This window comes from Akebia trifoliata, chromosome 14 (genome assembly GCF_017979445.1).
Source record: "Akebia trifoliata isolate Shusen 1 chromosome 14, ASM1797944v1, whole genome shotgun sequence".
Classification (NCBI taxonomy): Eukaryota; Viridiplantae; Streptophyta; class Magnoliopsida; order Ranunculales; family Lardizabalaceae; genus Akebia; species Akebia trifoliata.
This window is the reverse complement of record NC_141388.1, coordinates 19,642,547-19,659,296: the sequence shown is the minus strand read 5'-3', so window position 1 is coordinate 19,659,296 and position 16,750 is coordinate 19,642,547.

The window sequence follows — 16,750 nt, the reverse complement described above, 5'->3', positions numbered from 1 at the left end:
TCACAAAATTGGGATGTCTACAGAAGTCCCTCTTTAATAGAAGATGTAAGCAAACTATATGACAAATTTATTTGGTAGATAGTACGTCACTTGAATGTCAAATTAAATGACATTTCATTTTGCTGTTTGATTCGACAATTTGTCAAGGCATCCGCATCGTTGAGGGTAAGGTTTCTCCAAACTAAAAAATGTTAGGTCCTGGTGTGTGTGCTTTCGTTGATAGAAAATGAAGAAAGATATTAAACTTCAAAAAATCAAGTCGAAGATGATGAAACATCAATAAAATTTGAGGAAAATTTTACAAACAATGCACGTGTGTGGTGAATGCATACAGTGATAAAAAGATATGAACAGAGTTTCAGTATCTTCGAACTCTAATGGTGAAGCCTTGATATCTTTGGGATGTAACTTGATGAAATCTTGAGATGAATATGATTGTGCTTTGCTGAAATGGTGTTACGATTTTTTCAAGTTTAATAAGACTGAAAGAGTTGTGATATCTTCAGACTCGGGATGATTGGAAGACATCAAGGTATTTTTAGACTCGAGATATTGCAGCAACTTCATTAAATCCCACATGAACTCACATACTAAGATTTGAAAAGTTAGAGTCTCGTTCCTCAAGCTTGGGATTGTAGGAGCTTCATTAAAAATTATTCGAACTCTTATTTTCGGATTCAAAATGTTGGAGTCTCGTTTCTTAGACTCGAACTTACTGGAAGGCTATGTTTCTAGGACTGTGGTTTGTACGAGCATCACTAAAACCTACTTGAATTCATATTCTAGGATTCGAAAAGTTGGGCGCCTTATAGATCTTACACCAATGAGTTTGACTTTGATAACAAATGGAAACCTTATAATATACATACCAAACTTTTCTAAAGGTTGAATGCCTTAGAGGTCTCATACCAACGAGTTTGATTTAGAAAATAAATGAAAACCTTATAGGATTCACACCAAATTTTTTGAACGATCAGATGCCTTAGAGGTATCACACTAACGAGTTTGATTTTAAAAATAAATGGAAACTTTTAAGGCATAACACCAAAGTTTTTAAAAGGTTGGATGCTTTTGAGGTCTCACACCAATGGGTTTGATTTTTAGAGTCACGATGTTGTCGGACTCGGATTAACTAGGCCTTGATATTCGTTTATCATGCATTTAGATTCATAATGAGCATTGAGCTCTACTAGACTTATTTGAGAGTAATTTTTCTTTCTAATAATGTGAATAAGATTGAAATTTTTGAATCATATTGTTTGTTTGAAATACCTAATTTAAAAATGACTTCTAATCGGTGCTTGACTACGAAATTGATGAACCTAAGTGTATTTGCAAAGTATAGACAAAAGATGATAGACTCTGACAACTAAAAGAAAAGAATTGACATTCCTTTAAATTTTCAAGATTTTTAAGATTATCCTTTGCACAATAAGGAATTGATATTTTTCCTTACTTTTGAAAGATGTTCGAGCTGGACAGAAAATTTTAATAATTATTAGAATAAAAAATTCTATCCTTCAAAGTGGGTCAATGGTCCTACCTTGTGACTTTTAAAATTTTTAGACAAGTAAACCTATTCTTGAAAGACCCAACATGTTTGAGACGACTTCAAAGTCTCTTTTTACTTCGACGTTGTCTTAGTTGGAGAAGAGTTCTTTACTAGAAGGTCAACGTTGTTGCTCAAACACATTATGATACTTGCCATTGTTTTTGCTTAAGCAGTTTTCATGGATTTTCAGCTCAGTGGGATTTTCCTTTTAATGCCCTAGCTTTTTCTTCATCATGGTCTCCAAATATATTCAATAAAGATGAACATGGTTTAGGGTTTGGGGTAAGAGTCTGAACTTGAAGAAGGTAATGAACAAAGCATTTCATTCAACTTTATAAATAATAATATCTTCCTGGAGTTTTTTCACAAAAAAATCACGAAAAAATCATTTATATAACGTTAGTTTTTGCAACAATCAACGTTATAAACCTTTATAGAATTTTCACGCAATTATCGTGAAAATTCTAGCTTTGTAATATCATTTTATTTTATATCCAACGTTAAAAATCTAATAGCTAGCACCACTTATTCCCTTCGGTGTAGTAGTGTAAGGTGCTGTTTGTTAAACTGAAAAAAATAAGTGCTGAAACTTATAAGCGCTGAATTTAAGTGCTGAAAAAGTCGTTTGTTTAGATGTCAGAATAGTGCTGAATTCATTAAAATTAAGCGTTGAATTTGCAGAATCATGTTTGTTACATATTGCTGAAAACTGATAAATTGTCTATTTTACCCTTATAATCATAGTATACATTGTTTGCATGTTTCAAATGCCCATTTCTTATCAAACATAATAAAATATATTATTTTTTATAAAATTAAAATGCAATTTATTTTTAAATAAAAAAAATAATACTTTTCAATTTCTAAATAATAATTTGTATTTATAAAATCCCAAAATTTTCAAATTAAAAATAAAAATGTCATACAAGTCATCAAAATTTAAAATCAACACATCCATTAAAATTTTGAGATTAACATTGTCACATAATCTATTAAACTTGAAATACAACATTGTCATACTCAATAAAATAACATCATTTCATATATTTGCACTACTAAGATGATTTGCAATCTGATCTCGTAAAGTAATCATAAATGTTTGTTCAGATTGTCCAAACAGCTCTTCCACGCCAAGATGAGTATATCCACCATTAGTTACTTCGAGAAGAATATCTTCATCATCGTATTGATGAAAAAGCTCATCAGTTATCGAAATTTTACGAAGAAAATTGTGAATTGCCATGCATGCAATCACTATATTTCTCTGAGTAGGAAATGAGTATGGTGCCATCCTTTTTAAAATTGGGAACCGCGCCTTTAAAACTTCGAAAGCCCTCTCAATTACATTTCTCAGTCTGGCATGTGCATGGTTGAATATTTCCTCCTTACATCTAGGACGTCCACGACGAAAATCAGATAACCAATAACGCATATTACGATATGGTGCCATAAAACCTCGTGTATGCGTGTAAGCAGCATCAACCAAATAATATTTATCTACATCAAAATAAATACATCGTTAAATTATAAATATATTTAAATACTATATTTATTACTAATAAAACTATATAAAATATTAATAATACCAGATGGAGGTATTGGAAATCTGTTTGTAGGATCACGGATAGTCTCCATTAAAACTCTTGAATCATGTGCCACTCCTTCCCATCCAGCTTGCACGTATGTAAATATCATATCAAAGTTACAAATAGCCATTACATTTTGATAGCATTCAGACCTTCCCCTTCCCCTGTAAGGAATTTGTTTATCCGATGGAATGCAAGCATGGATGAGTGTTCCATCAAGAGCACCAAGAGCACCCTTGTTAATTAATTAAAAAAATACATTACTACTGGTAAAAAAATATAAACATAAATAAAAATTACCATGGGTAGAAATTTAGGTACCTTAAATATTTGTCTAAGATGTCGATGAGTTCGAATTTCTTCCATTGGTTGATCGAAAGATGGTAATATGATCATTTCTTTGGAAAAATACAATATAGCAACTAGAACCTTATGGAAATACTTGTGGATTGTTTGCAATGAATGTTGAAATCGATTTTTTATTAGTCGATACCGACAATTATGACCCACTGTCATAAGAAACATTGCAATCATCTCCGGTATTTTCACATGTCTACTATCCACAAGCCATCCTCGTTCTTGAAATAAACGACAAAGGTTAACGAATGACTCTTTTCCATTCTTAACAACTCGTAACAATTTGATGAAGGACCATTTAAGAGTTCATCCACAAATTGATCACCCGTAAGTGTTGATACATTGACTGCATCTCGAGTGATAGATTGTCGTCTGATACGTTCCAATATGAACTTCAATATTAATATTATTAGAAGCTTCCGTTGTTGTGGTGTCATATTCACTGTTGCATAAATAATTTGTATACATAAAAAAATAATACGATAAACAAACATTTCATAATCAAATATCCATTCAAAATAAGAGTGTTCCAACATTCAAATCTAAATAAACTCATTCAAAATAAAAGTGTTCCAACATTGAAATCCAATGACACCCATTCAAAATAAGTACTCCAACATGTCATAAACACAAAACAAATAAAATGTTCCATCAAAGACAAAAAACTTCACAAAACTACCACTAAAATCTCACATCTAAAAAGCCTATGATAAGTTAATAGCATTAAGCCAAGACAATCGTAGTGTTGGATCTGCCAATTCCATCCAAATTGTCCTATATACTCTTTTCCCTTAGCAAATGCATTAAGCGCAATATTATAAAGATGTCCTCCTTTCTCCACCATCGTCATTTCATTCAAAGATTTCATACAATCTTGTATCGAGGGTCCATTGTCTGTATCTTTCACAAGAACATCGATAAGTGCTTGAATATTATCTTGAAGATCATCTTTTTCATTCTTTTTACGACGTTTTTTTGATGATGAAGTATCCACGTTTTCTGAAGGAGTTGATACATTAGGAACACTCTGTCCTAAAGATTCATCTTCCAAATGTTGTGATTCAAACTCATCAAAATTTTGTGGTTCCTCTCCAACTTGAGATGATACATCAACGGGCAACCCTTCTCTATGTGGACCCCATCCAGTATCTCCCGTGGCCATTGTGCATTCAAATAATGTACATAACTCACGTGCAAACATCAATGGCTTATGACGATATTTTTTTGCTTCTGGATATTTCTGAAACATATTAGAATCATATTAAAAGTGAGTCCACTTATAATATTCTCAAGATTTATAAATATGTAGTAAAAGTATAGGGTTAGACATGCCTTCAAGTAGTCATCCCATCGTTCATCAGTCCAATGAATGGTATTTGTTTCTGCATTGTATCCATGACCCGTGCAAGTTGTAAGCCGCATCCAAATTCCATATTGCTTCTTTTGATAATCCCATTGATTTTTTAATTGTCTTTGCTTAAAAGTAGTCAAAAATTTCTTGTTCATTTCAACTATAATTCTATTTCATGACTGGGATTTTAGAGTCCCCCCCGATCTTCCTTAACGGTTAACTTCTTCAATACATAGATCAATAAAAAATTTTCTAACCCTCTCATCAAGCCAACACGCTCGGTTGCTCTCATTAGAATCCATATCTAGATGCAGTAGAAAAATAAAAATAAACAACTATATAATTTAAACAACTATAAAAATAATCCATATCGATGCCAATTATATTCAAACATGGAAAATAGTGTAAACTACCATTCATGAAACAATTGAAAAAATATAAACACACCAAGAATAATTAGTAATAACTAATAAGTAATTTGTAAGACCTAAATCATCTTGGCTACCCAAACATTTCAGAATCTTTAATGATATCAAAGCCTTTCATATTCTTGACTAGACCTTAAGATCTGTTGAGAATGTAGAGATGGGAGCTTTTCTACCATGGACTCAAAAGGTGAAACCATCAATGTTTTGGCAAGCTCTTTGTACTTATATATATATATAATAAATTTATATTAAAAAATTATAAAAATAATTATTTTTAATTAAATAAATATATAAATTTTATAAGTCTATCGAAATTTCGGCAGCATCTCCTCTTAAAAATGGATATATAAAATTTTCCTGATAAAGAAAACACATGTATAATACACAATATAATATCCACATAACATCTCATACACAATCCTACATCCACATAACATCTTATACACAATGCGACATCCATATAATATCCCATACACATTAACATTCTAACAAATACATATTATACAGAAATTAAAAGTGTTGCAATGTCATACAAACACTAATATCTAACAACAGTTGTGTGTGCAAACACATAATTCATAAGATCTTATTTGTGCGGACTCTCTTGCTTTTTAATTCTAACTTGGGTCCATGAATGATGGCATATCACAAGAGATAGTGAGATGTGAAATTAAGAATATGTGGCGCGTAGATGCATAGGTGAATGTAAAGTTTTTATTGAAAAAAAAAAAAAAAAAAAAACTAAACTAACAAATGGAGAAGGTATTGAGGATGTTGAACTCAAAACGGGTGGGAACTGTTTGGGCAGAAAAGAGAAAGATGGAGCTGGAGATGGAGAAGAGAGGAGAGGTTGTCACTAATTATGATGCAGACTGGCTCCCTAATTTTGGTAGAGTTTGGCAGTCAGGTAGTCGAAAGGAATCTAGGAAAGAGTTTGAGATGGAGAAACAAAAATTTCCCAAGGTTGACAATATCTTTGAGACTCCAATCAAGATACAACCTTACATTAGCAAACAAATGGTAAGCTTCATATTTTCAAACTGTGTTAACTCATGTGAACCCTATGAAAATATCTCTGATAGATCTAATAATCTGCCTTATAGTTTAATGAAACATGAATTCGTACATATTCTCCATGCTTGTATATGTTTATCCTTTCTATGTCATCCGTTGTAAATCTTCTGGATCTTTTTCTAATAATCTGTTGTTTGTTAAACATGGAAGTTGGTGTAGAAATGTTATTGCTATCCTACTTTGATGATTTATGTATGTCACAACATACATGTTGTATAGATAGTGCTTTCCAAATGCCAGATGGAAAGTGGTGTGGCCACTAGATTATGGGTGATTTAACTGCCAGACAATGTACGACATGGTCACCGCTCGCCTTGATATATTCTGTAGGAGCTGAAACCATGTTGGGAAATGCTGGTGTGATATTCAGAAATTAGATTCTTGAATAGATACTGCAGGCTTAAATAAAATATAGAACTTTGAGGTTTAATGGAAAAATAATAAGATACTGGACTTAGCTCTATGCATAATTGCATGGAGTAGATGTATATAAGAATCAAAGGTAATTCAAATAGTTTACCGGATTCAAATAGAACTTTGAGGTTTTTTTTTTTTTTTTTTGTTTCTTTCTATATACCTCATTTGTTAACCATACTAAATAGAAATATTTGAAATATACAAAAATAGATGGTTGGATTTAAAATAAGTGTATTTTAACAAATCATTGAATATGTGGGATCAAGCTTAATTTGCTCCCCATTTTCACAAGCCAATTCAATAATAAACACAAAATAGAAACATGGTTTGTAGGCAATACAAACTATTAAACATATCAAGTTCTTTCGCCTAGTATCAGCTAAAAAAGTGCTCAGAACATAGTTCGAAATTATAAAATAACTATACTACTATAGAACTCTATTCATTGTCTTTTAGTTAGAAAGTTGGGGTGCAAGTTGAAGGTATCAAAACATAGTAGACCAAAAAGGGCATGTATTGAGGTAGTGAGAGTAGATACGAACGCATTTGAAATAACATAAAACTTGCCTTTAGATATAAAAAAATGAATGGAGAAACCAGATTCGTTTACCCAACACCAAATTTTTGGGATGAATATTCATGATGATAATGATACATATTTACATATAGAAGGAGTGATTTCCTCAGCTTCATTGAGGATATCTTAAGTCAACTACTCTATTCTTTAGTCAGTAGATTTTTAAGAGTATTGTGGTGAACAATTCACAATTTAGAAAACAAACAAGGATGAGTCAGATCGGTTTTGTCCTTAGTTGATTGACAATGTTGAATTCTTGACATAACCAATTTTTTTTTTTTTAATAATAATAAGTAATTCTGGAATAATGGCGCCAGTTTGCTAAACTGGTTAAAGTATCTGAGTGTCAATAGAGAGGAGAAAGGAAATTAGATTTAGAACAGGTGGAGTAACATGGAATAAACTTGAAAGAGTACTATAAAAAAAATGTTTCTTAACAAAACCTCAAAGATCTAGCTGGGGACATCAAGAAATCCAGGTAATTGGGCACAATTTTGGATGGGTATTGGGTAACACCTAAGAGATCTTCAAGAAATTCTAAGAAAATTGTCCAATTATGGTCTAAAAATAGAAACTGAATCAGGTCAAGTTGTAAAATCTGAATTGAAACAATAATAACAACAAAAAATCAAAAGCAAAACAAATCGATGATTCAAACAACAAATTGAAACTAAAAGAGAAGTTGGGATGACTAGGGTTTAATTCAATTGAAACAATAATAACAAACAAAAATCACAAGCAAAGCAAATCGATGATTCAGACAACAAAATTGAGACCAAAAGAGAAATTGGGATGATTAGGGTTTCATTACGTTGCAGGCGATGATGATGCGAAGGATTTTGGCCATATTAGATGAATAAAAATAAATAGAATCACCTGATGATCTGCTGAGATATGGCAAGAGAGAATGAGATCAGTCGAGATCAGGTGAGGCGAAAGAGAAGACAACGATTTGGTGAGAGAGAGACCAAGAGAGATGATGAAGATAACAGATCTGGCGAGAGAGAGAGACGAGAGAGATGCAGTCAATCGGTGCTCAGTCGAGAGAGAGATGCGAGAGAGGAGAGAGATACATTTGCAGTGGTGCTTAGCCGAGAGAGAGATGAGAGAGACGAGAGAGATGCGAGAGACCGTGGTTCAGTCGAGATAGAGATGAGAGAGACGATAGAGTTGCAGGTTCAGTCGCGAGAGAGAGACGAGAGAGGCGAGAGAGAGACGAGATCTGGCGTTTGGGATGAAATTGAAGACAGGGATAGACGCGGTAATTAATTTTTTTGTGAAGGGCATATTTGTCCACGAAAAAAAAAATGGTGCTGAGCGCAAATAGCAATAAGCATTCAACGTCTTTTTTGTGTTGAAAATTTCAGCCAAATTTTTAGCACTTTGTGCTGAATTTTTTCGATAAACAAACGCGCCAATTTTTAAAAAGTGCTGAAAATAATTTTTTTAAGCAATAAGCACTAAAAATTAGCGCAAACAAACACCGCCTAACTCTCTAAGGGCCTGATGATTCGGTTGCCAGAATCTGCTGTCAGCTTCTGCTGTTAGAAATCTGTTGTTAGAATCTGTTATCAGAATCTAAAACATTGACAAGTTGATAGAGCTTTCTAAAAGTGCTGTGCTATCAGAATCTGTTGTCATAAATCTGATAATTACTGCTTGATATAGCTTCAAGAATCTGCTGTATTAGGGTAAATGACCAAATACCCTTAAAGTTGATAATGCACCCAGAATGCATTAAAATTACTAGAATAACCCCTATAAATATATAATTACACTAAATATATATAAATATAAATAAAATTATATAAAAAATAAAATAAATAATTATTTTAATTTAAAATTTCTATAATTATAAAAAAAATTATAGAAAAAATTTATAATTCTACAGAAATTTCGGCAGCATCTCCTCTTAAAAATAGACATATGAAATTTTCCTGATAAACAAAATACCTGCATAATATGCAATCCAAAATTCACATTATATATAACACATCCCATAACATCTAATTTAGATTCTGATATCATGTAAACATAATAATTATAGTTAATATATAAGAAAAATTGAAATAAATAAAACATAAAAATATACATCGAACAAATGCATACAAAAGATATTTTTCATTCTTCTTATTTGACTTCGCTACTTTATCTTGTGGAACATTATCATTGTTAATGTCAACTTCATCTACCCAACAAAAGACTCTGCATGTCTCTATAAAGTAAAATAACACATGAATTAATATCAATGTCATCAATATCAATAAGCACCCACCATTATATCAATGCCATATTACCTGCCAAGATGGACACCTATAAAACATCTTCCCATAATTTTCTTTTATTTTACCTGTGACTAATGTCATCATTCGACTACATGAACAACATGGTGGATACTTATAGTTTGCCATCAATGCTATTCATCATACACAAAGAACATAAATAAAAAAGCATAAAATCTTCGAAATATACTTAAAAATAGTATAATCTTTATCCAACATCGAATAACACTATTTATAATTATACACACAAAGTAAAAAAATAGAATATGAAAATGGTATCAATGATTGCTATTAAAAATGGCATCAGCTATTAAATCCCTATGTATTTTCATGGTTTGTTGACTCTGACGACCTACTAATGGGGAAACTAGATACTCTTGATTAGTGATACCCTCATCTTCCACTTCCGTAGATCCTTCTTCCTCGAATAGAGCAAATTCTTCATCAATCAACAATGCGCTTGTTTTCTGATAAAATTGTGCATGCCATGCAAACAACAACAATGTTTTCGTTGTTTGTCCAAATTATATGAACGCATCAACTTCAGATTGGCTATTTTACTTTCAAAACCCCAAAGGTTCGTTCAATCACGTTCCAAAGTGAAAATGTAAATGATTGAATAACTCATTTCGATCATTTACCTGTGATCTCCTATAGTCTTGTAGATGGTATTGAACACCTCGATAAGGCGTGAAGATAACCATCCATGAGTGGGTACCCAGCTTCTACCAAATAGTATTTACCTATTATCCAAAAAAAATTAATATCTAATTGAATATAAACAGATATAATTGACAAGCTTTTAAATATATACCTGGTGGAGGATATGAAAAATTTAAACTGAGAGTATTCACTGATATGAAAAATTTAAACTGAGAGTATTCACTGTCTCAAGGAAAACACGTGAATCGTTAGCCGACTCTTCTCAACCAACTACCATATGAGTGAACAACATGTCAAACGAATATGTTGCCATTACATTTTGTGTGAGTCCCTTATGTCCTCGATATCATATTTGTTCTGCAATTGGTACAAATGCACTAACATGCATCCAGTCTATCGCTCCAATGCAATCCTATATTTTTAAGGTATATTAATATATAAACATTAATAAAACAAATATTTTTCAATATATATATATATATATATATATATATAATTACCTTAAAATATGACAAAAAATAAGGATTGTTACGGATGTGCGAAAAGACTTCATTGAGGTCAGGAGGTACAGTTAAGAACATTGACAAGTTCACAATAGTCAAAAGAACTTTGTTGAAATACTTGCCAACAGTTTGAGGTGAGTGATCGAAATGATTTGCAGTTAATCTTTGACCTTGATTATGTCCCATTATCAATAAGAACATCGCTAGTTGTTCTTGAATAGTAATGTAGCGTCCTATCTTCAATACACTTTGATCTTTCAAAATACTACACAGATTCAGAAATACGTGTCATTCCATTCTAAATAGTGCATGACATGTCGTACGATTATCATCTAGTGTTTCCCGCATAAAGTCAATCCCCTTTAACTGACTATTACTATTTGACTCCCTATATAAGAAATTATCGCAATAAAATATGGAACCTAAGACGGCTCTTGTAGTGCCCATACCTAAAACACTTGACTCAACAGTATTGGTAGTATCACCATTTGAATCGATGGTATCATTTATCATCTAAATCGATAGTAATCGTGGTATGAACATCTAAATCCCATATAACCTGCTTACAAATCCATATTAGTCCTATATACATATATAACAGAAAATATTAATCACAATATCCATCCAACAATAAATAAAATATCTATCTAATAGAAAATATAATATACATTCAACAGAAAAATAGATTTCCATCAAATAGAAAATAAATTATCCAAACTTTAGAGTATATTACACATAATAGTGCAAAAAGTAACCAATGTAAATTACACCCTATAGGTGCATCATAAAACCCACATAAATATTAAAGTAACATATAAACATGTCTAAACATCTTTTCCAGTCATAAAATCAGACATCTCATCCTCCAGCCACCCAAGACGAACCTCTACTGATCGTAATGCATAAAAAATCTCTCTAAATTGTTTGTTCTTACTAAACGTCTTCAACGTAAAATGATAAAGAACACTCTTGGGGGTTAAATCTGATAGTTCATCTAAGAGTTCGATCGACTCTTGAATACTGCCTTTACTAACATCAGTGAGATTAGTAGCAGCAAATGTCTGACAATGAACTGCATCTGCGAGCTTTTCCAATGACTGGCCAATTTGCATTGCAGTAGTCATCTTCTGCCTACGACCATGAAGTGGTAGACTATCGCCACTTCTGCGTCAAGTGGGATATGTGGGTAGGGGTACAGTATGGCTAGCATCATCCTCAAACTTATTATCAACATCAGGAGTCAAGTCTAAAGGTGTCTCAAACTTTAGAGGCTAGGTCGCCATGACATCATCTAGATCATCCGCATGAAGATTCGCATTCTGAAGTGTTGATACAGATGGCATTGTACCAGATGCAGGCAACCACATGCGACTACCAGTAGCATATGTGTCTCCAAAGATGAAAATCCAATTGTTTCACAAACTTCAGAGGTTCCTTTCGAATATTACATCTTTTGGATGATGCGATAAAAATATAAACCCTAAGTTACATAAAGAAACAAAAATCTTAAAATAAATAAAATGAAAATTAACAAAAAAAAATGTACCTCCAACCACCCGTCCCACCACTCATTACTTGCATCTAATATGCTGGTCTCAATATCATAAGAGACGTCAGTATTCGTGCAACCTTATTCCAACGTCCCCAAATGCCTTTTTGTCTATCCCATTTGTTCTTCATTTTTCCTCTATCGTAATAAACATTTATTCTTTTATTAAACTCCTTGACCAAGAAATCATAATTGGTCTTGTCAAGTACTTTATGCGGTCTCCTCCTTTTCTTAAATAAGTCATAACAGATCTTGACTCAAACTTCATGTTGTTTGGGTGTCCAATCTACTTTCACACTCTTTGAATTGTTATCTTTCATCTGTCAATGATAATAACAAGAGTAGTGCATAGAACGGAACATGTCATATTCTATTTCAATAATATAACATGATTCATTGGTTGATCAATAATTGTTGTGTTGTATGTGTGTGTAAGTTAAGTTAAAGAAAAATATATATATATTTTAACTTTTGCACAGTGTATAATCAAAGAGAGAAACCAGGAGGCAATGTCAGGTTACCATATAGATAGTCGAAAGAACGCACAATTCTCAGTCCCACGGTAAGGGAGCCCTGTGTTCTCAATCTTTGACTCTACAACGTACAGTAATTGTTTGTGTGTGTGTGTGTAAGTTAAAGAAAAAACATATATATATATATATATATATATATATATTTTTACATTTTCATTTCAATTACTATTGAACTAGGACCAACTCTTATGTTTTGAATTAACAATCAACAGATGAGACTGAATAATCACAAGTTATTTGCACGTAACAAATTTTAAAATTTATCGAAGCCAATTCACAGAGAGACAGAGAGATGGCAGTTACTTTCATGCATTTAAACAACATTCTCAAATTTACACTAAAAAAATATCACTCCAATGTAATTTACATTAAACAAAACATTTAAACATCTCTCAAGTCCTCAAGTTCCATAGTGATCAAAACTGGAATAGAAGAAAGAGATAATATAATTTGGAATATTCAAAAAAGTGTTCTAAATAAGAATGACTTTGTTTTCCTTTTGACACATCCATTCTTCCGCAACGCAAGTCTATTGTCATATTGCTCCACCATTCGTAGCTCTCAATCAAAAACTAACACCAATGGGTAGATTAAAAGACCTTAAGGTAGAGACTAAACTCACCCCCAAAACCATTGGCAAGCTCATTCACATAATAAACATCACCTAACTTTGAAACTATACTTAAATTAAAATATATTTGTAAACCCAAAACCACATCAAAGCAACATAATTTGCATCAAACATTTAAGTGTTCATGAATAGCTAACACCAATGGGAAGATTAAAAAAAAACCTAAGGCAGAGATTGAACTTACACTATAAACCTTGGCAAGCTCGTTCACATAACAAACATCACCAAACCTTGAAATTATATTTAAATTAAAACAAATTTGTAAACCCAAAACCTATAAAGCAATATAATTTGCATCTTGAACATTTTAACTGTTCATAAATAGCCCTAAAAATGAACACAAAAGCATCTACAATTTAGAATGGAAGAATATTTGGGTACACCCCAGTAAAGCCTTTTAAAAGACCATTTTACTATGCATTGATGATAAAATGTCATAATGCGCCAATATAGTGAAAACCATTGGCAAGCTCATTCACATAATTAAAATATATTTGTAAACCCAAAACCCACATCAAGCAACATAATTTGCATCAAACATTTAAGTGTTCATGAATAGCTAACACCAATGGGAAGATTAAAAAAAAACCTAAGGCAGAGATTGAACTTACACTATAAACCATTGGCAAGCTCGTTCACATAACAAACATCACCAAACCTTGAAATTATATTTAAATTAAAACAAATTTGTAAACCCAAAACTATATCAAAGCAATATAATTTGCATCTTGAACATTTTAACTGTTCATAAATAGCCCTAAAAATGAACACAAAAGCATCTACAATTTAGAATGGAAGAATATTTGGGTACACCCCAGTAAAGCCTTTAAAAGACCATTTTACTATGCATTGATGATAAAATGTCATAATGCGCCAATATAGTGAAGAGGATCACTCCTAACATCTGCCCGTAGAATAAAAAACAATCTTAAATGCATGATATTTTTTTAGTGTAAATTTGAGAATGTTGTTTAAATTTACATAATTGAGATACCCTTGAGTTTTCAAGCTGATGACATACTACTACGTACTAAACTTTGGTCTTCTTTGAGAGACTAATAGAGAATGATCAAATTGCCATTGTCCTCAATTTCTATCCTTGTTTTTGAACAAAATAAGCAGCAATTTATGTTAATCCAACCTTCAACAAAAATAAGCAACAGATATGATTATTGGTGAATATTTCTGACCCGATCAATGGTGAACAAAAATAAACAACAAAAATAGATCGTCATCGTCGAGGTGGGTCGCCATTGCTGTCGAAATCATGAAGAAGAGAGAGTGATAAGGATAAAAAACGTCGAAGTTTTATCACGGACTGAGTGTGTAAATTTGATAAATAACGAAGGGTAATTTCGTCATTTCACTTCGGCGCTTTAAAACGTAGTTGTGCGAAGTTGCTCACATGCGCTTTTCGAATCACCAATTTTTTTTTTCATATTTGCATTTACAATTTCAAAACGCTGCGTTTAGAAGCGATATCAAGCACGCAAACTTTCATAAAACACAACTTTTTGACGCAAACGCCGGTAAAGCTGCGTTTAGAAGCGCAATCAATCGGCCCCTAAGTATACTAGAAAATTTAACGGTTAGTTCAACTTGTCAAAATGGTTAAGTCTACTCGAAAATGCCCCAAGATGGGTTTGAAACTCTACTTCAAAAACCTTAGATTTTTTGCCAAAAAATCCATTTCTTTGAAGCTTTTTAACCTTGCCAAACTTCATCTTCAATCAATCAGCTTCACCTCTTGAAGAAAGGTCCTTTCTACCCAAAAATATATTGTATTCTACTTTCCCAAAAATTCTATCTTTTTTGTAAGGTATGAAGGAATAGATCTTGAGGTTGAAGACTACAAATTGTTACCCTAGATTTTGAAGATGACAAGTTGTGAGGAGAAGAATCAAGGGTATTTGGCTAGTAGTTGAAGCTGAAGGCATTTTAATTAAGTCATTTTATGTAGTTTCTTTGTAAAGACTAAGGTCAACGGATATGCCATCACATTGGCATCTAAAAAATAAGGAAATTGCTTTACTTGCTTGCGTTGGACATTGGGTCCAACATTGAGTTGACCTGGCAGTCCATGTAGAATCGTTGATTTTTTAACTTATATCTCAAGGAAATAAATCTAAAGTTATTTGTGCACTACCAGGTCAACTCAGTGTTGGACCCAGTGTCCAAGGCATGTAGTGCAGCATGACTCAAAAAAGAATTCACCAAAGGTCCAAGCTATTTGCACCCATTGTTTATGCTCAATGCACCCACATTCCTCAATATGCCCACATTCCTCAATATGTCCCATTCTAAAATGTGTTTTAAGTGGTTGCAAATACCTTGGCCCTTCAAGAAAACGTGGAGATGATCTATGAAAAAATCAAAAGGGAACAATATTTCTTTTTTAAATTCGAAATACAAATCTCAAGACATCAGAGGAAATGGAAAGAGAGGGATTTGAACCTTGGAACTCTCAGTACGAATACCTAGTATAATAGATGAGCAATCCGTGCTTTAGTCTACTCAGCCATCTTTCCCAATTGGAAAAATATAATTACTATTTTACGAATGAACTAAGGAAAAGGTTTGTCTAAATTATCCTTATCAAAATACATTGGCATCCGTTTGAAGGCTGAGGTCAAAAGGCGTGTTACAGTTTGAAAACACATTGGCATCTCAATAATTCACCGAAGGTCCAGGCTATTTGCACACCCACCGTTTATGCTCTTTTCTCAATAAATCTCACCCCAAAATATGTTTTTAGTAGGTGCAGCGAGTGCAAATGGTGGATGCAATACCCACCCTTCATGAAAACATGGAGACGTGTGTCTAGACAGTCGTCCTAGAGTGAATAATCAGGACACTGCGTTTCACACAGTGATGATAGAGATGCGCACATAACCGTAGATGATTTCACTCAAATCTCCAGGAAAAATCATCTGTCACCATAACGTCAGAACAGTGTGAAACACAGTGTCCTACGCAGTCACTGTATCATTTTCCTTGTGTCAAGTGTGTCGTGAGCTTTTGAATTTGACTCGATTCGATGGACATTCAAGTCAAGTCGAGTTTTGAGTTTTAAAATTATGGTATGAACATGGTTTCTAATCTCTGTCCCATCTCGTTTAGTTTAAGACCGTACCAAGATGACTCACTCGGACAAGTCATCTCATTATTTTTAGATGAGACGAAAGGTTGTTTTTCTTTCTTTCTTTCTTCTTTAGGTCCGTGACAGAAAGAAGATGAATACTGTAGA